Source organism: Panthera pardus, unplaced genomic scaffold (assembly GCF_024362965.1).
Source record: "Panthera pardus isolate Hobbes unplaced genomic scaffold, ASM2436296v1 HiC_scaffold_21, whole genome shotgun sequence".
Taxonomy (NCBI): Eukaryota; Metazoa; Chordata; class Mammalia; order Carnivora; family Felidae; genus Panthera; species Panthera pardus.
In genome coordinates this window covers 47056465-47079591 of record NW_026526777.1, presented here as the reverse complement: position 1 = coordinate 47079591, position 23127 = coordinate 47056465, and the positions used below count along the sequence as shown (strand labels likewise).

General features: G+C 36.1%; 1 long non-coding RNA gene across 2 annotated transcripts in view; it reads left to right on the top strand.

The window, feature by feature from the left end:
• The window catches only part of LOC109253617 (uncharacterized), a 39007-nt gene extending 16213 nt beyond the window's left edge, over positions 1 to 22794 (top strand). For both annotated transcript variants that reach the window (XR_002074489.2, XR_002074488.2), the window contains one exon: positions 22719 to 22794. This is a non-coding gene — a long non-coding RNA (uncharacterized LOC109253617). The remainder of the gene's footprint in view (positions 1 to 22718) is intronic.
• Positions 22795 to 23127: the final 333 nt, after the last annotated feature.

Sequence of the window (23127 nt, the reverse complement as noted above, 5' to 3'; positions counted from 1 at the left end):
AAAAAACATCCATTACAAACAAAATCCATAAAGAAGTAAAGAATGGATGATCAGGTTGGGGTGAAGCCTACTCTCACAATAATCGTTGGTCACGAGCAGTCGCTTACCTAGTCAAATACCTAGGCCACTGGAGCCTCATGGTGTTTATAGCATCCCCTTATCTACCAACCTAGTAACACTAGCGGAAATAAAACTGATTCACTTAGCATGACTGGTTCTTTTGGAACTCATGCTGGATTCTCACTGGAAACTACTTTACTCAAGTTTCCCTAAGCTATCCATTTAATAATATATTCTAGAAATTTTTCCTAAGGATTGATGTGAGGTTTACTAGTTAGAAATCCCCAAGCTCGGGGTGCCTGTGTGGCTCAGTCGGTTAGGCAGCTGACTTCAGCTCAGGTCATGATCTTGTGGTCCGTGAGTTCTAGCCCCGCGTCGGGCTCTGTGCTGACAGCTCAGAGCCTGGAGCCTGCTTCATATTCTGTGACTCCCTCTCTCTGACCCTCCCCTGTTCATGCTCTGTCTCTCCCTGTCTCAAAAATAAATAAACATTTAAAAAAATTAAAAAAAAAAAAGAAATCCCCAAGCTCTATCATTTTCTTCTTTTTAAAAGTATCAGAACAGTTCTTTTTTGGACTTCTGCCATCTTCCTACAATTTTTCAAAGACTACCATGGAGAGCTTTATGTTCACTATCAAAGTACTTTCAGAAACCAGGTGGTAATTCAACTGGACCTGTAGTTTGAACACAGTTTAAAGTTATTAGTTATAGGTTAGGAAAGAAAAAAATAAGTTTTCTTTCTGTGACTGTTAATTTTAGTTCCCCATTCCTAAATAGTAGGCCTCATTGCCTAATTATTATTATTTTGAAAATCTAGGAAGGAAGAAAAGAAGGAAGGAAGGAAGGAAGGAAGGAAGGAAGGAAGGAAGGAAAGAAGGGAGGGAGGAAAGAGAAAAGAGAAGAAAGGAGGAGGAGGGGAGGAGGGAGGCAAGGGATAAAAAAAGAAAAAAAATTATTTAACATCATTTGAAATTCTCCATTCATTATGAACTTCAAGATGCCATAGATATAGCCTCTCAAATTTCATGCTATTCACAGATTTCTAAGTGAGTTCTGCCTTGTCATAATTAAACCTAGAGAAAGAATTTCTCTTACCACTTCTATTTAAAACATTAAATTTTCAAAAGAACAAGTCAAGAATATTCATAACTACTATTACTCTGATCATAAGGACATAAGATATCTGATTAGAGGGAATCACCTATAAACACTACATCTTGTTTATATACAATAGTGTGTAGCAGTGAAAGTGTCTTAATGCAGAGAATCTGTTTCAAAATCATCTTAAAAATAACCAACTTATTCAAAACATCTTTTTACTTCTAAGAATGTAGGCACAGAGCCAAGAAGCTAAGGACTGCTGGTGCTAATATTTAGGAAGGTTAGAAAAGCCATTCACAAAGAAAACATTTGTGAGTAGTTAGTACAAATTTCCCCTTAAAATGTATCTGTTTTTGTCTGCACTTGTAATGAAAGTATTTTCCTATCTTGTCACAAAATTATTTTAGAACACCAGTTTAAAGGCAATATTGATGTTAACACATCATCTAAGAATGGCTCATAGTTGGCATATAAATGTACCAGAATAGTTGGCCATTTAAAAATACAGTCATGGGCTGCCTGGCTGGCTCAGTCAGTAGAGCATGCAACTCTTGATCTTGGGGTTGTGGGTTCAAGCGCCATGGTGGGGGTAGAGATTGCTTAAAAATTTTAAAAAAATCTAAAAATATAGTCAATGTTTATTTAAAATCTGAATATTGTTTACAAAAATATAGTGGTGTTTCTTCTTTTCTACGTGCCCTGATTTATTAGGTTCTTCCTTGTCTCCAGTCACACCTCACATTCTTAATCATCACACTACAACTCTCATTCTAAGAAGTGATTCTAAATTCCATTTCCAATCTTTTTTCTTACCCAAGATTTAGGCCTCAAAAACAATCTCTTCTTCACTCCATTCTTCCAAAAAGCAAGAAATAAGGAAGAGAATCCTATTGTTTATAACCTGGAAAGATTTTATGTGCTGTACCTTCTAGCCCACTACCTTACTTTAGCCCTCTCATAATCTGTCACCAAGATCATAAAAATAGCCTTTAACTGGTCTCCTACTAAACAGAATTTTCGCATTCTTATCTAATATCCACACTGCCATATCTGATAACTTTCTTATTTTAATCCTCCATTGGATCCTCCCTGTGGCCTGCAAAACAAAATTGGAACTTATTGGCATTGGAATTCATAACTGTTCCCCATTGATATCCTGAGCCTCACATGGCTCACCTCTATGCTCCTACCCCCCATAAATACATCCTCACCTGAATATCCTATGCTCTTTCACAACCAAGTACTTTTGAGTATTCAATTCACTTGGCCTGGAAATTTGTTCTTCTTCTCTACATATATCTTCTGATTCTTCAAATGCACTGGAAATATCAATTCCTATACAATTTGATTTTCTTCAGAACTAACCATCTACTCCCCTTTGCTTGCAGCTCTCTATAGAACTTATAGAATATTAATTCAATACGGTTAGAAAATCACTATGATAGAGATAGATAAATAACATAGAGTGGAAAGGCGAAAGGAAAAACCAACTCTTGATCTTCTGAGTTCTGTAGACTATGAGTTCACTGAAGGCAGCAACTTAGTTTCATTTATTATCCATTCAGTTGGACTTACCTTTGAGACATGGTGAGTGTTTAGTACATATGTATATTTTTATTATATAGTCCCTTTTAAATAAAAAACCCTGATTACTAACCTTTATCAATGTTTTAACATTGGATTTCATGTACTTATATTTTCTTCCAATTGTGTAATGTGCTCAAGCCTAGTCTGCCCAATAGAAAGACAGTAAATTCCTAGAGGTGAGGCATCCAAAAGATTCATATTGAATTAAATAATAATCTTACACTAAACAAACTACCTTTACCTCAAAGTTAGTTTCCTGAACTAAACTTTTTATTATTTTTGTGTGAAAATACCGAAACTTGATGTAATTGTTACGTGGTCATCGCTCAGTCTACTTGGAATGTGATTTGAATATGTTAATGATTTGGAAAATTTTTTCCAAGATGATGCATGAGTGGATGAATATCACAGAGTTGACACAACAAATTGAAATAGCTCTCATTTAAAGTTACAGTGTAAATCACTAGTTATATGATAATCAGAAATAAAGTAGAAAACGTAGCTATCCTCACCATTTTAGAGTTTGCAACATTACCATAGTTTATACCAATTTAAACAATCTGAATAAAATCCTATCAGAGTTTTTTAATAATGTAAAGCTAGGTAAATTCTATTCTTTTATGAACTTTATCTAAAATTGACAGATTTTAATCTTTTTTAAGATTAAAATACTTTAAAATAACTCCCAAGTGGGCTTAGGGCTTTTCAGTTTCTTTGGTATAAATTTAAGAGAAATATTATTTTCAATAACTTAGTATATTTGATTGTTTAACTCTGGCTGAAAATTAACTTAATGGTTTCCTTGCCACCTAACACTTCTAATTAGAGTCATTTGTAATTTGAAGTATCTGATTATATAATTACATTGTCCAAAATCTTTAAAAAAGTCTATGAAAAAAAGTCTATGATTGATTACAAGAAAACCATCCCAAACCATGCAAAGTTGTTCATCACAATAATTCTATGTACCACAAAGTTTAATATGACTTCAATTTCTAAAAATAAAGTCAATATTATAAAATATTAGACTGAATCTAATGACAGAGTTTGAAAGACTGTAGCAATATAAAAATGCTTGTGTGAATTAAATTTGTAAAAGCAGAATATAAAGTTGTATGTTTATTATGAATACAAATATGTAAAAAAAATTATCTAAACGTGGATTATTGGAAACTTTAAGGAAGAGATTCCAAAATGTCAGTGATGGTGGTGTTTAATTTATGAATTTATGGAGATAATTTCTCTCCCTGTCTTTATTTCCCAAACTCTCTATAAGGTTGCTTCATGATTATATTAAACTTATAATTTAAAATAATATTTGCAATAATATGTACTCAGTAAACTATTCTAGCAAGAAATCTATTTGGAGCCTAAATTTACCAATTAGTTTATTGCTTTTAGGTACTTAAAGTAACTTAAAATTGTGTTATCTATACTATATTTATAAAGATACAGATACTGTCTACTCACACATGTCGTTCTTTTATTTATTTAAAAAAAAAAAAGAGTAGACCACTACCATGTTCATTCTGCTTTTTCTTATATTTCCTATTCTACCTGTTCTTCAATTTCAATATCTTTTCTCAGGCTCATCTTCAGCTCATTACAGATATAGATGGGTGGATGGGTCAAGACCAGGCAAATGGAAAGGATCCAGCTTACCTCGGGTTTCTCTCAATGCATGGCCATACTGATTATTTTAAAGATCATCCTTGGGGGCCACTTATATATGTTTCAGACACCAGTGCCAAACACTTAAGTTCATTATCCCCTAAGAAGACCTATTAAATGATTTTTTTGGGTCCCTATTTTATATATGGGAAAACCAAGTGTCACAACATACAGTATATAACAAGTTCAGTATATACACTTCAGTATAAAACACTACAAAGCTTCTGACTTTGGTAAGGTACTTATGTCTTCAACTTTACCTGTTGTTCTCTGGTTCACGGATCCTCATTCTATCCTCTCTATATAAGTCCCTAGCTTTCTGCCAAGGTTTAGCTGCAGAAAGTGAGGGAAGTAGTCTGACTACTTACACAAAATGTCAATCAGTCATCCTGTTTTCTGCCTCGCTTTCACCCTACTTTCACAGGTACCTGGTGCCAATAACTTCTGAGCTTCTAGGGATCTACAGTGGGAAAAAAAAAAAATTCCTCCTGAATCTTTCATTGTTTGTTTCAGATTCAGATCTCTTGGGTCTACTAAGTTACCACATATTTCATATTTCAGTTTTTAAAATATTGAGCTCTGGGGCACCGGCGTGGCTCAGTCGGTTAGGCTTCTGACTTTGGCTCAGGTCATGATCTCACAGTTTGTGGGTTCGAGCCCTGCATCAGGCTATGTGCTGCCAGCTTAGAGCCTGGAGCCTGCTTCGAATTCTGTGTCCCTGCCCTGCTCGCACTCTGTCTCTGTCTCTCAAAAATGAATAAATGCTAAAAAAATTTTTTTAATATTGAGCTCCTGTTGCTGTTCTTTCCCCTCCTCCTTTTTCTGCTTCTTTTTTTCTCTCTCTTTCTCGATATTTTATTTTGAAATATAATTCACCTAAAAGTGAATAAAACATATTTTTGCATCTGTGGTAGGCAATACTGTGGCTCCCAAAGACGTCCATGTCTTAATCACTAAGACCAGGGCGCCTGGATGGCTCAGTCAGTTGAGCGTCTGACACTTGTATATGTCTCCTAATAAAATAATATATTGAATCAATGAATAAAAATGCTCATGGCAAACCTTACAGACGAAGTGGGCGTCATCCGACCTTAGCCTCACTAAATGAAAGTCAACCAGACATATTCTTATGGTGTGATGAAATGTGAAGAACAGGGTCTCTCTCACCTATGCAATATTGTTACCAATAAACAAAGCCACTGAATTGTATTGCTATAGTTTGAACTGTGTCTCACTCCACTCCCCAAAGTCACATGATGAAGCCCTCATCCCCAGTGTGATATTTGGAGGTGGAGCCTTTGGGAGGTAACTTCAGTTAAATGAAGGGAAGATGCTTATAAAGGGATTAGTGCTGTTTTAATGAGACACCAGACAACTTGTTCTACCTCTCTCCGTGTGTCCACAAAGGAGAGGTCATGTGAACATGCAGAGAGATGGTGGCCGCCTACAAACCAAGAGAAGTCTGAGAATGAAACCTATCTTTCCATCAACTTCTTGAGCTTTCAGGCCCCCAGAATTGTGAGAAAAATAAATGTTTATTGTTTAAGCTACCCAGTCTATGGTATTTTGTTATGGTAGCCCAAGCAGACTAAGAATAGATCTAGTCAACCTAGTCAAGCCACTAGGTCCAACTGCTAGTTTACAGGAAATATGGAGAAAAAAAAAGAGAAAAATGTAAGTAGTATTCACGCAACTTTGATACAACAAATACCCAGTTTCTTCACAATTCAATGGAAGGGAAAAGTAGGACTTTGGTGGGGGTAGGTGGGTGAAGGACACAGTTACAGAATAGAAGCAACTAAAAGACAAAACCAAATGTAATGTGTGGGCTTTGTTTGGATTCTGACTCTAATAAACAACTGTAAAAGTTCATTTGGAGAATAATCTGGAAAATATGAATATGAACTGGGCATTAGATGTTATTAAGGAATTATTAAATTTTTTAGATATGATAGTCACAAAGGGTTAAGTTTTAAAAGAAGGTCTTTATCATTAACGATACGTATTGAAGTATTTATAAGTAAAATTACATAATGTCTAAGATTAGCTATAAAATACTGTTTACTCCAGCACAGAGGAGGAAAAGGTGTGGGACAGATGAAGGAAAATTGCTAAAATGTTAATTGCTGGATCAGTACTAATGAATTTACCAAACTATTATTTCTATATGAGTGAGATTTTTGTGCATGATTTAAAAAATCAATAAAAAATGTATTAAAAATCTAGAATTAATCAATAACTCTAGTCTCTTACCAGAAAATAACTCCTGGGTTTCTAATAGCTTCATATTAGTGCTGTAACAAATTACCACAAATTGAGCAGCTTAAAACAATACAAACTTATTATCTTACAGTTTTCAGATCAGAAGTCTTATAATCAAGAAGTCTGCAGGCCAGCAGGGATACATTCCCTTTGGAGGCTCTAGAAAAGAACTTTTTATATTTTCTGGAGGCCACCTGCATTCTTTGCTTTTGTTCCTCTTTCCATCGTCAAGGCCAGTAAGTATGGCGTCTTCAAATAACTTCCCATCTCTATCTCTGCTGCTTTCTCTCTCTCTTTGTCCCTCTGTCTCTGTCTCTTTCTCTCCCTCTTTCCTCTCCCTCCTCTTTCATTTCCTTTTATGACTAAGACCTTCCTGTCTCCCTCTTCTAACCCTTATGATTATATTAGGTCCATCCAAATAATCCAGGATAAGCTTCCTGTCTTAGGATCCTTAGATTAATCACACCTCTGAAGTCTATTTTGCTTTGGGTTTTGTTTTTTGCTTTTTTTGGGGCGGCGGGGGAGTGGATTTTGTGACATCTATTTTGTCCTACAAGGTATTATATTCACAAGTTAGGGAATTAGGGCATGGACATCTTTGTATTATATTCACAAGTTTAGGGAATTAGGCCGTGGACATCTTTGAGGGCCCATATACACTTGAAGATGACAGAAAAAAATAAAGAAATTTCCAGATTTATTGAAAAAAACGAGAGGCTCTAACACATGGTAGCAACCAGCTGAACCAAGGAGCAACTACTTTCATTCAATTTGCCATCGATGCTACCACTGCCTACTGCCTTACAACCAACCTGTTTTACTTTACATTAATCTGCCTCTGCCTATATTTGGGTTTCTGATATCTGATTTAGAATGAAGGCTATACACTGAAGAACAGAAGTAAGTCCTGAATATCTGGAGCACAGACACAAAGAGAAATCAGATTGGAAGCCTGATTGGAGCAGGCCTGGTGTGGTCAATAAAACTTAAAGAGTCTTGAGCAGGGAAATTACATGCCCATATTGGAGTTTAAAAAACAAACAGACAAAGAACAAAACTCTTCATGCAGAGTGAAAAAGGGATTGCAAAAAGTGCTTTGGAAGCTGAAGACTAGAAAGTATCAATTTGGATTATTCTATCAAGTTTCAGATAAAAACCAAGGATGAATTTCAAATTTTGTGCAGACTTGTTTTAGTCTGATAAAAAAAAATGTCCTTGTGACTCCTTAGCTTTTTCTAAAAACAATAAAATATAAGTTAGTCATATCTTGAAAAAACATTGACCAAAATTATTCTAAAATGAAGGGGGAAAAACTTGCATAAAAAGTGAAAATCCAGATGATAAAACCTGACTGATAAAAGAAAACTTTCCCGTATGTTACAGAAAAGTCTTCCCCTTACTCAATACAGTACATCCTAGTATTATCCAAATAAACTTAAACTCATACAGACACGCTGAAAAAGTTATAACTCAGAATGACCCACGGGGCCTGTTTCCTGTTAGACTCTATCCCTGGTTCTGCTCTCTAATTTTATTTGAATACATTTCAGCAATGATTCATCTTGTGAGTCTGCCAATAGTCTTTCCTACTGAGCAAGTGGCATGTACTTCACGTACTTTAGCAGGAACACAACTGAGAATTTACTCACATGGCTTCCAAATACCTTATTTGCTATTCAAAAATAAGTCATACTATTTTTTTATTAGTAATACGCTTCTCCAAGACCAAATATCATATGACAAACAGTGAAACTTAAAATAGCAAAGGAACATTATCTAGGGATGACTTTGCCCTACATTTTGGGGACCTGGTCTCCTTCAGTGAGGCCCACTGCCTGGGATCTACGTGGAACCTGTATCTGGTATCCAGGGTAAGCCATCACCTTCCAGATCCAGCCTGGTCCAGTGGGTACCATGGCATGTCTGACAGTGTGACAAATACTCCTTTTTTGGTAATTCTTATGCCCTAATACATTAGCAAGATTTTAGTCAAGACCATTATTTCATTATTATATTCTCACCTACTCCCTGTCACCCTCATCTCCACCTCAAGACTCAAGTCTGAAGTCTATGAATTGCCGAAGTAAAGCAACAATAATAATAGCTAAATTTATTAAGTCATTATGGGTCAGAGGACGTTCTAAATGCTTTGTACATACCAATTCATTTAACTCTTACAACCACCCTATTAGAGAAGTAGGTAGGTTATCCTTTTTACAAACAAGAAAACTGGGTTATATAGTGGTAAAGTCCTAACTTGAAACTTTGCTATTAACCACCACACTCTAACTCTAGAGCCCATACTTTTAACCTCTATTTTACAAACATTCTGCTGTATTCTGATTCACCTTTTTTCTGCAATATTTAACACGGCATTGGATGTGCTCTTTTCTGGAGGGCTTCTAGGCTCCTCATGGACACATCCTATCAGTCTACAAGTCATGACAGATGTAGCTGGATAGCAGTGGCCCCAACTTAAGTTCAAGCTGGGATCCCTACTTTTCCCAACCCCTAGGTAACAGCCACCCACAGATCTTCCTTTGTCCTTCCTTCATCTCCATCACGTCCAATAGATAACTTGATTTTTTGCTTCTACTTACTGCCCATATTGGAGATAACATTCCTTCTTCAACTGGGGATGAGCAAATAAAGAATCTTCTCTCTTCACTGAATCAGAAACAAGAAACAGAAAGAATCCTCCTTCTCCACACAAGTATCTTATGGAAGTTTGGTTGGCAGCAAGGACCATGTGTTCCTATGATCCAAATTTCCCAGCTGCAACTATTGTCCCCTTAGAGAGAGATGATTAAGCCAAATCTAGAGTCATCTCTTAACACTGTTTTTCTCCTTAACCTTCTCACTCCCATACAAGCAGCATATTTAAATTGTTGTTGAATCTATCCATTGCTCTCCATGTCCATCCTCATTAATCTTATAAAGGCAAAATTATCTCTCACCTGAATTACTGAAAATGTGTTACCTGGTCTCCTAGACTTCCCTGCCTCTACCATGCCATTTCACTTTTCACACTCTAGCTAAAGAATATTTGTAAAGAGCAAACTTACTCAATTTATTCCCATGCTAAAAATCCTTCAACGACTCCCCATTGCTCTTTGAATAAATAAAAGATTTCCAACATAGCTTTCAATGACCTGGCCTTCATTTATCTTTCCAGACTCATCTTTCATCATCTGTCCCAAACATAGCCCTACATTCTCTTCCATTCTATCACTTGTAACTTCTCCTTGTTTTGCTAAAGTAGTATCTTTTTTCTTGCCTACTGGTGTTTGCACATCTTTTCTCCCACCCCTCTCACTGTCCCTTTTCCTTTGTCATACTAGCGTATCCATGTTTTCGTGTGTGTCTGTATCTCCTGGTACTTCCTCATTGTTTTCATGGCTGGTTGCATTTTCATTGCTATTGTTTGTATAGTTTATATCTCTGGCTAAACTGTAAGCTATGCAGGAAGAGGAACTATTTTACTTTTATTACTATTGTGTCCCTAGCACCTATTACAGTGCCTTGCAAATAATAGGCACTTGGTAATCATTTATTGAATGAATGAGCACATGAGTAATCTGTTACATTACAAGTTAAATAGGTTTCCATGGATCTATTTGAAAGCTAAGCTTTCAAATTTACGGAATAGTTTGTTAATAATTTGGCATTTTGACCCATTTTTCCCATTTGTTTATTTAGAAACAGAATGTATTTTTACATAATCATCTCTTCCTTTCTTCACTAATGACTATTTCTAAATTTCCTATATTTGCTAATTAATTAGGAATATAGAATAAAACCATGGTCCAAGGTAGAGAAATTAGAAATGGCAATAAGAACTAGAAAAATTGGAAAATGGAAATATTAAATGTTATTTATAAAGTGTTGTCAAATTACCTGGTATTTACTGAGTGCCTAACAAGCACAGATCTCGGCACTTAGGAGGCATCCCAAAAATACAGGTTGATTTTCTGAGTGAACGAAGCAACTTTTCAGAGTAGTTTTATCCCAATGTTCCTGATAGAAAAGGATATTGATAGTCCTTAGTGCTGATACCTCTCTGCCTACAGAATCGAGTCTAAGCATTGATTTTACAATTTTTGTTTCTAGTTCTCATGTAGAATAAGTGTTTTGTGGGATCTTCCTCCTACAGAATTCCAACCTATAGATAGGACAGGTGCTTGAGGCACTGTGAGTCTTATAGAAGTTTTAGAAGTTCTCTTAGCGTCTTTCTGGCAGGAGGAGTGGTTGGATAGAGTTACTGTGGCCAGAGCTGGGAGCTAGGAGTAGTGGGCAGCCAATAAGAGCTGGCTTGCCCTGAGACTCTGAGGGCAAATGCTGTACTGCTATTGGGATACTGAGGCTTAGGCCAGCACTGAAGTACTGAGTTGAGCCTTAGAGGTGATCAAGATCCTTAGAAGAAACTAAAATGATCCTTAGCTTTTATAACCCCATGGGTACTGGCAGAAGCACAGATCAAATCCTCTCTGCTGGAACTGTTGCCTAATATAGACCCACTGAAATGCCACATAGTAAGATAAGGCAATCTGATCACAAATAAAGGTTACATAGAAAACAGCAGTTAATGTTATTAAAGTCAGAAAAACAATAAAGAACAGATTCAGATCCCTAAGATTTTCTGTATAGAGTATAAGAAGATAGACTTATAAATTTTGGGCAAACATGTATGAAATGTTTAAAGAAATAAAGGATTTCATCACAAGATAATCAATTAAAAGCTATGAACCCATATATCTGAGGGTAAGTCAAACGTCTAAAAATGAAAATATAACTGTTGAAATTAAAAGCTCAATCAATAGTTAGGCAGTAAGCACATCAGCAGAGAGAATTGATGATATATTTTGAGAAATTACACAGAATGCATCATAAAGAGACAATGATATGGGAAATATGAAAGAGATGTGGAGGATAGAAAGAGAAGGTTAACACAGACCCAGAGTTCCAGAATAAGAGAATAGATAGAAAATAGAGGCAAAATGTGAGCACATAGTGGTTGTAATTCTTTAGATATAATAAAAACGTAAGTCTCTATAGAATCTCAATATATTCCAATAAAATCCTGGAACCATGAGATTACACACAAAGGAATGACTGTTGGAATGACAGCAACAGAAATAAAGGAAATCAGAGAGATAGGATAATTTCTTCAAATTGTTGAGAGACAAAACTGTCTTTCAAGAATGTGTAAAATAAAGACATGCTTAGATTTACCAAAACTGAAAGGCTTTATTATTAAGAAATCTACACTAAAGCAAATAAAGCAGTAAATGTGTGTGTGTGTAAATCAAAGCAAATATCGACTATGTAATTTAGAAAGAGCAATGTTGAATTTATGGAGCTAAAGAAAAGACAAGAATAAAATCCTAGGGGCAGCTGGGTGGTGCAGTTGGTTAAGCAACCGACTTCAGTTCAGGTCATGATTTCATGGTTTGCGGGTTCAAGCCCTACACTGGACTCTGCACTTATAGCATGGACCCTGCTTTGGATCCTCTGTCTCTCTCTCTCTCTCTCTCTCTCTCTCTCTCTCTCTGCCCCTCCCACTCTCTCTCTTTCTCTCAAAAATAAATAAACATGTTTTTTTAAAAAAAGGAAAGCCTAGACAAAATTATCAGAGTGGGAAGGAATAGAGTTAAAGTGTTATGAGGCTTTTATATTTGGGGAGGGGTTAAGATATTAATTAATTCCGATTTCTTTTTTTTAAAGTTTATTTCTTTTTGAGAGACACAGAGAGAGCAGAAGTAGGGGAGGGGCAGAGAGAGAGAGAGAGAGAGAGAGAGAGAGCGCCTGACGTGGGGCTGGAACCCACGAACCATGAGATCATGACCTGAGCCAAAATCAAGAGTCGAATGCTTAACCAACTAAGCCACCCAGGCACCCCTAATTCATTGAAATTTCTGTTAATGATTTTCTAGTTCATACAGCATTCCTACTAAGAAATAATGAAAATTACCAAACACATTATAAATAAAACAACACTTTTTTAAGCATTGAATATCTTAAAAGACAGAAGGGAGTTCACTGGCCAAGTTTTGGAAGAAAGCCTCCATTTGGAGAAGTAAAGAAACCTTAGAGCCCCAGAGCTGCAAAACCTATAACTGGTATGTAGCAAAAGAAACAAAAACAAAACAAGAGTGGTAGACAAGAAAACAAGATACAAAGGCAAGAAATGGGCATTAATTTTCTCATTCAATAAATATTTATCATGCAGCTACTATGAGTACCCACTCTAGGTGCTAGGCACTATTCTAGGAGTTGCAGAAACAAAAGAGAATAGAACAGATATGCAAAACCTTCAGATACTGGTAAAATGAATCACACAGTTTTTAAAAACAAGTATACTTGACATGTTTAAGGAAATAACTCACAAATGTACAAATATGTATGGGAAACAGGAAATCATGAAAAGTGACATAGCTGATGAGAGAAACAACTAAACAGAATATCTAAGAGTGAAAAATAAAGTGAGAGAAATTTTAAAAAGCAATCAAGATGGCAAATAGGCACATGAAAAGATTCTCCACGTCATATATCATCAGGAAAATATAAATTGAAGCAATGAGATACTACTACACATCTGTGAGAATGTCCAAAATATAGAGCAATAATACCAAATACTGACAAAGATCTAGAGCAACAGGGACTCTCATAAACCTGCTGGTTGGAATGCAAACTAGTACTGCTACTTTTGAAGACGAATTGGCAGTTTCTTACAAAACTAAACTTTTACCATATTATCCAGCAATAATGTTCCTTGTTATTTACCCAAAGGAGTTGCAAGAAGCTTGTATAGCAGCTTTATTTATAATATCCCAAATTTGAAAGTAACCAAAATGCCCTTCAGTAGGTGAATGGATAAATAAACTATGGTACATCCAAAGAATAGGATATTATTCAGTGCAAAAAAAAAAAAAAAAAAAAAACACACAACAAAAAACGAGCTATCAAATTATGAAAAGACATGGAGAAATCTTAAATGCATACTAGTAAGTGAAAGAAGCCAATCCAACAAAGCTACATACTGTATGATTCCAACTATATGACATCATAGGAAAGGCAAAACTATGGATTCAATAAAAAGATCAATGGTTGCTAGGTGTGGTGGCTGGCGGAGAGGGATAAGGAGGGAAAGATGAATAGGCAAAGCAGAGGATTTTTAGGGCAGTGAACATACTCTGTATAATGTGGTAATGATGGATACATGTCCTTATGAATTTTTCCAAACCCGTAGAATCACCAAGAGTGAACCTTAAGGTAAACTATAGACTTTGGGTAATTATGATGTGTCAATGTAGTATACATATATATATACCATTCCTGAGTGATGTTCATAGTGGGGGAGGTTATGAATGAGTGTGAGCAGGGAATATATGGAAAATCTCTGAACCTGCCTGCCTTTCAATTTTATTGTGAAGCTAAAACTGCTCTAAAAAATTCTTTATTTAAAAAAAAAAAAAAAGACCCTGTGTATCTCTATATATTTGCCTGGCACAGAAAAAGGTATGAAAGGATACACACTTAACGTTGATTACCTCAACGTGGATTTGAAGGAAGGAACGAAAGGAACAATGAACTTTTTCTCTATGTAAAAAAACAAAACAAAACCAACCAAACAAACAAACAAAAACAATGGACATAGCTGGCAATGATTGGATATAATGTAAGAAATAGCCAGCTGGTGAACTACAAGAGAAATTAGAAGAAATAATCCACAACACAGGACAGAGAAATGAAAAATAAAATGGAATAAAGCAGAAGTGAAGATAATAGGTGTGAAGGAGACCATGAAAATGTCCTTATGTTTGATTAGAGAACCATCAGAAGAGGAAAGCAAAAATGGAACCGGTTTAAAATTTGAAAAGATAAAGGCTAAGAATGTTACTGATCTGAGGAGAGATAACAAACCACAAATTCAAGAAGTCCAACAAATTCCAAAAGATAATTTTGTTAAATATACACTTACATGCATCATAATGAAATATCAAAACCCAAAAACAATGAAGAGTTTTCAAAAATCAAAGGAGCCACAGCTACTCTGAAGCTGACTTCCCATCAGCAACAATGAAAGTAAGAATAGATCTCATTTATTTCAAAAGTAATGCGGAAAATATCATCAGCCAAGACTTGAATAAAGTCTTCTTCCCTGTCTGTTTAACTGGTCTGGTGCAATTTTTCTTTTACATATCCTAACATGAGTTGGAAAATAGACCCACTTTTTGTATTTTCTTACAAAGTTTGTGTAACTGGCACTGTTTCTTCCTTGCGTGGTTAGCAGAGGTAAAACTCACCAAAAGAGTCATCTGGGCCTAGAATTTTCTTTGTGGCCAAGTGTTTTGACTAATAATCCAATTTCTCCATAATTTTATTATCTGTTGATACCTGCAACATTTATAGTGATAACCTCTTTTTCATTCTTAACAATCCTTTTGGGGATTTTACTTTTTTATAAAATCAATTCTGAGAGATGTTTGCCAATTTATTAGTCTTTTCAAGGGACTAACTACTGCTTTGGTTAATCACAATTGTATATTTGTTTTCTATTTCATTAATTTTTTACGAACTAAGGTTTACTAACCTTCCTTTTACCACCATAGAGTTTAATTTGCTAATCTTGTTTCTAATTGTTAGCATTACTGGTCCAATGACTGATTAAGACAATCTATAACCAATGATAAAAGTTTAAAGATTTATTCTTGTAATCTTAAACAAGACAAGGATAACCATTACCACCATTTCTATTCAACATTGTACTGTAAGTCATGATCATTCATAAACATGAAAAAGAAATGAAAGGTATAAAGGGTTAAAAGAAAAAAAAAGAAAGAAAACTGTTATTATTCACAGATATTGTTGCTCATGTAGGACATCTAAAAGAATTTTCAGGAAAATCATGAGAATAAGAGAATCTAGTAAGGCAACTAGATACAAATCTATACATAAAAATCAGTTGAGCTTTTATGCAGCAGGAACCAGCTACTATAAAATTAAATTTTAAGTAGCTATAACTTTCATCAGCATTAAAACATTTTATCATCAAAATGCTTACTTCCAAAATATATACAAACTACTCCTAGAAATCAATGAGAATAAGGTAGACAAACCAACAGTAAAATAGGTAAAAGAACAGAATAAACACTTAGCTAAAGAGGAAATTTAAATGGCCAACACAATAGGAAAACATGCTTAATCTTTTTATAACAATCAGCATTTTAAAACCACAGTGATAATACCACTATACAATCTCCAGATTGGCAAAAATTTTAAGCTACCAATAATACTATGTTAAAGATGTTGAGTCACAGGAACTTTTATTCACGGCAGACAGGAGTATAAATTGCATCGACTAGTTTGGAAAATTGTTTTCCATTACCCATTACAGTGGCCTTGGGTACACTAATTCCATTCTTAAAAGTTCAAGGATATGGTGCATCAGCATATACATGCAATAATGTCCTTCATCACATTATTCACAATTTTCAAAAATCAGAACTAGCCCAAATGGCCATAAATAGTTGAGTGAATAAACAAGTTGTGATATAGTCATACAATGGAATATTATGCAAGAAAGAAAATAAACCAACCAACCATAGTTGGAACTTCATACGAAAAAAATGAATGGATTTTAGAAACAAAGTTGAGGGAAAAAAGCAAGCCAGAAAAGAAAAACATGCAGTATGGTTGCATTTATATAAAATTCAAAAAGAGTAAATCTAGGGGCTCTGGGTGGCTTAGTTGGTTAAGCATCCGACACAGTTAGTTTTGGCTCAGTCATGATCTCACAGTTTGTGAGTTCAAGCCCCACATTGGGCTCTGCACTGACAGGGCGGAGCCTGCTTGGGATTCACTCTTTCTCCCTCTCTCTCTGCCCCTCTCCTGCTCCCTCTTTCTCAAAAAATAAATAAATAAACAAAAATTTTTTAAAAAGAGAGTAAAACTAAAATATATTCATTTTGGATGTATATACAACTGGTAAAGCAAGGAAACTTATCATAAATTAAGGATAAGGGTTACTTCTAAATAAAAGGGAGAAATTTATAATTGGGATGAAATAGACAAGAAGTTTCTGGAGGTGCTTTTTATGGTTTTTAATCTGAGTTGTGCACAGGTATTTGTTTTGTAACTATTAAATAGTAACTATGCTTTTTACACATTTCTATATGTGTTATACTTCATACCTTCAAATTGAGTTTAAGAAAATACTATACAAGGTAGGCTTTAAGAATGGGTAGTAAAGTTTTGAGTATAACCACAAAAGAATAGAAATTAATGCAAAAAAAGCCAAGTCAGTTCAGAGGGTAAAAAATGGTCCTAGAAAAAGAAAAACAAACAAAAAGATAAGAATGCTAAAGAAATAAGCAAAGGGAGAAAAAAGACAAATAAAATTTTTAAAAATAAATAAGGTAGTAGAATTAGACCCAACTATATGACAATCAAAATAAACATAAAGGAACTTACATGAATATCATCAGTTAAAAGAAAGACATGGAAAGATTGGATTAACAACAAAAATAAAACCAAAATATAGTTCTGTGCTGTATATAAGAAAGAAAGGGAAAGTAAAAGGATAAAAAACGATGTACGGGGCAAATGTTAATCACAAGAAAACTGAGTTAGTCATGTTAATAAGAGATGAAATAGGCTGTAAAATAAGAAATATTATTTGGAATAGATCATCAGAGCAGTGGTGGAACTTCACGCAGGTTCAAAAAGTTTCTTTTTCTACAAGTTAATGTAACAGGTCCAACATCTTCAGACTCTCTTCTTTTCAGTTAAGATGTCTATCCTAATAAAAAAGCCACTGAGATTATATATGGCATGCATGTCACACTACCCTTGATTCATTCCCCACTCTTACACTGCCCTTCTCAAAATAGCCCTTAGAAATTCATTCTTCACATACATGAATAGAAGAATTCTAAGAAGTGAAACACACAGAATTCAAGTGAAGCATGTTCACAACACCCACCAATAGGCTATTATTCTGTCATTGTCACTTAAAAGCAAAATGAAGAATCCAGATCAGCTTTTCTTGAAATTGTATGTCTTAGAGACCCTATCATTTTTTTCTCGCAAGTATTTCTGTTATAGAGCATGATGAAACTCCATGTTATCATTCATACTATGGAGAAAAGAGCACCACTAACTATACTTTGAGGCCAAAAAAATCTTTAAGTTTTTGTCTTAATATAAGTATAATGAATACTGAGTAAGGAAAAAATATATATAATTATCCTAGGTAATAGGATATCATAAATAACTTCTCAAAATATAACAAGAATAATTCAATTTTCAAAAATGAAGACAAATGAGCCAAAGCTATATTCTATGACTCAATAAATAAAACTTTTTTTAAAAGTTTATTTATTTATTGGGGCTCTTGGGTGGCTCAGTCGGTTGAGTGTCCAACCCCAGCTCAGGTCATGATCTCCTAGTTCATGAGTTTGAGTCCTGTGTCGGGCTCTGTGCTGACAGCTCAGAGCCTGGAGCCTGCTTCACATCCTGCGTCTCCCTCTCTGTGCTTCTCCCACTTGTGCTCTGTCTCTCTTTCTCTCTCAAAAAAATGAATAAACATTTTTTAAAAATTTTTTTAAGTTTATTTATTTGTTTATTTAGAGAGTCCCAAGTGGGGAAGGGGCACAGAGAGGGAGGGAAAGAGAAAATCCCAAGTAGGCTCCAGGCTCGGTGCAGAGCCTGATGTGGGGCTTGAACTCACAAACCATGAGATCATGCCCCTAGCCAAAATCAAGAATCGGACGCTTAACCAACTGAGCCACCTAGGCACCCCTACTTTTAAGACCCCTAAATCAACAATGATGCATCAGAAAAATACAAATAAGCTTAATAAAATCTCAAATATGACTAAAGCTATAAATAAAATGGGCAGTTAAAAATAGTGAAACATTAAGCCAGAGGCATTTATACAAAAACACTGGTAACCTAATCTGATGTTGAGACTATAATGCCCCAAGATGAATTAATGTGTGTTCCTGAAAATTCACATTTAGTAATAAAAGGCATCTGGAAAAAGACTAGCTGTCAAGCCGGAACAATTCTGGGACTTCCATTTCTATATGAAAGTTTCATACCACTGTGAGACTATCAAAGGATTCAAACCAGGATATTCAGACTCTGCTTTTATTTAATTTTATTTTTTTTAATTTTTTTTTTCAACGTTTTTTATTTATTTTTGGGACAGAGAGAGACAGAGCATGAACGGGGGAGGGGCAGAGAGAGAGGGAGACACAGAATCGGAAGCAGGCTCCAGCTCTGAGCTGTCAGCACAGAGCCCGACACGGGGCTCGAACTCACAGACCGCGAGATCGTGACCTGGCTGAAGTCGGACGCTTAACCGACTGCGCCACCCAGGCGCCCCCAGACTCTGCTTTTAATGGCTATTTCTATATTGTAAACAAATGGCTCTTATTCTCCATTCATCAGAAAAATTTCAGGAATTAAAATAACTATTTGTATGAATTCTTATTTCAAAAATTTTTTAATGTTTATTTATTTTTGAGAGAGAGAGAGAGAGAGAGACAGAGCATGAGTAGGGGAGGGGCAGAGAAAGGGAGACACAGAATCCAGTGCAGGCTCCAGGCTCTGAGCTATTGGCACAGTGCCAGATGCGGGGCTCAAACTCACAAACAGTGAGATCAGGATCTGAGCCAAGGTCAGACGCTTAACTGAGCCACCCAGTCGCCCCTATTTTTATGAATTCTTAAGTTAGATAACATGTACTCCAAAATAGGAGCCTTCTGCCAATGTTTCCAGAAAAATTATATGCCTGTGTAATTGCTCAGACTGCCTTAAGTTTCCAATCATTCCCTCCTTTCACTTTCAGCTCTGTTTCAGCAATGAACATAGGTTAGTAATAGCTCAGTAGCATTTTACATTTTTTGCTTAGGGCATCTTCTCTTGCTGTGGGCCCCAATCAAAGCTGTATCTTTTCAGATCCTCCAGTAAATGGTCAAAGCAGGATACACAGGGTAGGTATATGTTTCTTTCAAGGCATGCCAATTATTAGGTCTCTTTCTTAGTGGTACAGGGCCAAAAGCACAGCAAGTTGTTTTTCTCTTTGGTGGAGATATCTTGGCATTTCCCAAATGCACTTTAATGTTACAGCAGGATCTGACATCAAGGTTGTCTGGTCTTTCCTTTTTCAAGGGGATCTGATAGTGTAAACAATCAGATTAGGGAATTGGCTAAGGGATATGATCATGACTTTTTCTTTTCAAGGCTTAAGTAAGACCTCTGTTTATTGAACCAGGAATTTTTGCTTTGTTTTATATTATGTGATTGTTCCACTCTCAATTTTTTCCTAGGGAACTCATTCATAATCTAGTAGTCATAGCCAGACAGGCCAGTCTGATGATAGTGCCAGGCCCACTGCCTATCATGGTCTTGCCTTATCTCTGCCACCCCCATGGTGCTTCTCATTTCTAATGCAATATTTCATGGCAGTATTTCTGGCCTACAGCTATTTTAAACAGATGTTTAAAAACAGATCTTTTAAAGATATTCATACTTCCTTCAACATATATTTCAGATGTTTGTTGAAGAGACTATGATCTAGACCCTCTAGATTTGCCCATTTTTATAATTTCTAAAATAAGATATTCTAACACTTAACATCCACCTTTCTCTGTTGAATGCATTTTTAAGTGTGTTTGTGTATGTGTGTTAACCAAAAATGTTAGAATCAACCCAGCTAGTCTATTTCATATAGAATCTCAGGTATGTGGACCATACTGACAGATTCAGTAAAACTAAAATCACGCTTTCTCCTTAGTCAAGCATCTAGAAAATCTAGTCTCATGTATATTTCCTACTTTAGAGTTAATATACATTGGCATGTTCCTGACTGCCATTCTTTTGCTATATAAAATTTTACTTTCCAATATTGATTTTGGACTTTGGGGCATGCCAGGGTATAATTCTAATTAATGGTCTAAGAGCGAAAAGATGTGGGGCATGAGAAAGACTGTTGACTTCTTTCTCAATGTGAACTATCTTCAGATGAAGGTATATAGGTACCTACAAGCATGAAAGAAAACAGTTTTCAGACAGGAGAGAAAGAAGAGTCACTTCTCTGTCAAGAAAAACTTTGGAGCTTCAAATTACTCTGATGCCTCTAGATCATTTTTTTCCTAATGGATGCCTTAACTTTCACATAAGAAATCTAGCAAAGTTCTTTTTTTTTAATGTTTATTTATTTTGAGGAAGAGAGGGAGAGTGTGCATGGGCACGCACATAAGAGGGGCAAAGAGAGAGGGAGAGAGAGTCCCAAGCAGGCTCCATGCTGTCAGTGCAAAGGCAGATGCAGGGCTTGATCCTATGAACAGTGAGATCATGACTTGAGCTGAAACCAAGAGTCAGAGGCTTAACTGACTGAGTCACCCAGGCACTACAAGAAATCTAGCAAAGTTCTGGTACTAGTAATTAGTGCTCTCCACCAATTATTTCCAGTTCTCATTCTGGGAAAAATTGTACTTCTTTGCCGCCTCAAAGTTATGAAAGGCCGTATGACTTCCTTTGGCCAAATATATTTGAATAGAAGTGATGTCTCCCACTTTCCTTCCAAAAGCTTTAAGAGCCACTTCACAATTTGCCCCAATTTCTTTCCTTCCCTCTGCTACAGTCACCAGCAACGATCCATATAATGGCTCCTACATTAGCCTGTGTCCTGAAGTGAGGGCAGTGCAGAACACAGCAGCCAACCAACCTGCAGTGGATTTGCAGTATGAGTGATGCTTATTGCTTTAAACCAGTTAGACTGTGGAGTTGCTTTGTTATTATAACCTGGCCTATCCTGACTGATACAACTCTGATAACAATCCAATAGGTACAAAATAGAGGAGATTCTTTCAACATTTTCATATAAATTCCTTGAGTTTAATTTTTTTAACGTTTATTTATTATTGAGAGACAGAGAGAAAGAGCTTGAGCAGGGGAGGGGTAGAGAGAGGGGGGACACAGAATCTGAAGTAGGCTCAAACTCACCCCTGACGCAGGGCTCAAACTCACAAACTGCGAGATCATGACCTGAGCCGAAGTCGGTCACTTAACCAACTGAGCCACCCAGGCGCCCCTAAATTCCTTGAGTTTACATCCACTTTTCCAAACTAGTACTTTAATATTTTGAGTCTACCAATTCCGTTGTCATTATTCACCCAATGCCATCCAGAGCCTCCCTACCCTGCCATCCTTGAATTCCTCACACTCTATATTGTTCCATGCAAGAAATTGTTCCAAGCCTTCACACTTTATCTTTTATTGAGATTTGTTTTTCCAGATGACCATAGGTCATAACTAAACTGTTTTATCAAAGGGTACCATACTTGATATCTCATTCTTCACTGATGATCTATGACATGAGATTCCTCATCACTTAAATTTCTTGGTTGAAAGCAGAAGATGCTGACTCTGGCTAACCTGTAAAAAGGAAGTTTATTGGAAGGCTATTGGGGTCATGCAGATAAGATAGGAAGTTAGGGGACCAGACTTGGCATGGGAAAGAAACCAAGGGAGGTCTAGAAAACAAGGAATGAAGAATCAGGTGGAAGCAATTATCCTAAAGCTGGCATAGCTGTTGCTGCCCTGATAGATGTCTGGTTATTCTCTCTGTCCTTACACCACTTGTCCAGAATTCAAATCTTGGAAGAAAATTTTCAATTAGAAGAACTTATATCACAAGCTCACCCACCAGCAGTTCCAGGGAGTGGGAGAGGAGTGGTCTTGCCTTTCAAGTTTCATTGTTAGAGGCATAGGCTTGAAATCCTTCCCACCATGGTTACACACGTTGGGAGGAGGCAAATCCCCCAAGAAATCAGGTTCTACTAGGGAGGAGAATGGATGCTAGGCAACAACAATACCAAAAAAGATAGCTGTCCATGAGAGAAGTGGGAAAAGGAGAGAATAATATGGTCCTTAATAAAAGAAAGTTTTATGGCTTCACTGTGTTACTAGGTTACTATAGGAACTCAGGAAGTCTTCACTTACCAAATGCATTTTTTTCCTTGCAGGATCATGTAGCTGAAGGCACTTTGGAATAATACAAACCTTAATTCAAACCATGGTCTGTCGTTTACTGGATATTTGGGGGGGAAGTTCCTTAATTTTTTGAATCTCTGTTACATCCTACAGTTGCCTGAGGATTCTGAGTGAATATATATGGAAGACTTGATACACACCCTGCACTAAACAAACATTAGTTTCCACCCCCTGTGTCTTCAGAGAAAAGGACCAATAAGGGTGTGTGTGTGTGTGTGTGTGTGTGTGTGTGTAGAGAGAGAGAGAGAGAGAGAGAGAGAGAGAGAGAATTATTTTAAGAAATTGGTAATTATTTTAAGGAAGATGCACTTATGGAGGCTGGTACGTCCAAAATCTTCATGGTGGGCTAGCATGCTGGAAACCCAGAGAAGAGCCGATACT